Source organism: Alligator sinensis, unplaced genomic scaffold, assembly GCF_000455745.1.
Source record: "Alligator sinensis unplaced genomic scaffold, ASM45574v1 scaffold777_1, whole genome shotgun sequence".
Taxonomy (NCBI): Eukaryota; Metazoa; Chordata; order Crocodylia; family Alligatoridae; genus Alligator; species Alligator sinensis.
The window spans coordinates 4,203,542-4,204,703 of NW_005841882.1; the positions used below are offsets into that span (position 1 = coordinate 4,203,542).

The 1,162-nt window shown below is 57.1% G+C and overlaps 1 protein-coding gene across 1 annotated transcript in view; it reads left to right on the top strand.

Moving 5' to 3' along the window:
* Nucleotides 1-9: 9 nt before the first annotated feature.
* Nucleotides 10-1,162, top strand: part of LOC102386317 (gap junction beta-6 protein-like) — a 7,378-nt gene continuing 6,225 nt past the window's right edge. Inside the window, exon 1 of the mRNA XM_006017638.3 lies at nt 10-36. The gene's annotated coding sequence lies outside the window, so the exon portion shown is untranslated. The remainder of the gene's footprint in view (nt 37-1,162) is intronic.

Consider the following 1,162-nt stretch of genomic DNA (forward strand, 5'->3'; position numbering starts at 1 on the left):
CTCCCCGGCCACAGGCTCCGCGCAGCGCCCGGGCAGGTGAGGGGCCGCGGGACCGGCGTGCGGAGCGCGCGCGTGTGCCTCTGCGCGTGTATGTGTGCCTCTGTGTGTGTGTGTGTGTGTGTGTGTTTGTGCACGTACATGTGCATGTGCGCGCGTGTATTATATGTGTGTGCACACCCGTGCACGTATATGTGTGTGCCTGGGTGTGTGTATCTATATGTGTGCCTGTCTGTGTATGCACGTACATGTGCGTGTGTGCGTGCATGTATTATATATGTCTGCACACACGCATATGTATGTGTGTGCGCCTGGGCGTGTGTGTTTGTGCAAATACATGTGTGTGTATATCCGTGTGTGTGCGCACATGCACATGTATATTTGTGTGCCTCTGTGTGTGTGTGTGTGTGTGTGCATACACTCAGATAAGGGGAGGAAGGTGGGTTAGGGGGCCTGTTACGTGTGCACGGGAGAGGGATCTGGACTAGCGGGAGGTGAGTGGACACGTTAGAGCGAGGGGAGATTCATATCACATCACCCGCCCCGGGGTACCAGCCTCAGGCGCCCGGTTTTGCCCGCAGTGAGTGTGAGCTCTCCTGCTCGCTCACCGCCTCTGCCAGGGCCTTCTCATGGGCCTTCCTGAGGCGGGCACGCGCTGTGTGCCCTTGGGAGACCTCGGGGCCAGTGGGGCGCTGAGCCCGTGTGGGCAGATCAGGACCGGGATGCAGGTAGGCAGGTGTGTTTGAGGGTTTGCTGCCTACAAACATGCTGTCCTCTGAGGAGGTTCCTCCTCCAGCACCAGGTTGCGTCTCTGCTCACAGATCCGTTGCGGCCCCTGATAGAACCGCAGCCCCTGAACTGGCTCTCAGCCTCCACCATAATCTGGAACAACACATCTAACAATCAAAGCCACAAACTCCCCGGTTCAGAGTTGCGCCAGCACAGGGCCTCATGGTTCAGATCTTTTTTCAAGGGTCAGTTTGCTCCAGGGTTCGCCCTCACTTTGATTCCTCTTTGCCCCAAACTGGGCTGAGGGAGGTTGGCAGCCCTGGGATCAGAACTGCTCTACATGAGGTAGCTGAGGAGTAAAGTGGAGAGAGACATGCTTGAACAACTCTCCCAACACCCGAGTGAAACCTCACTTGGCTTGTATATACGCATTCCT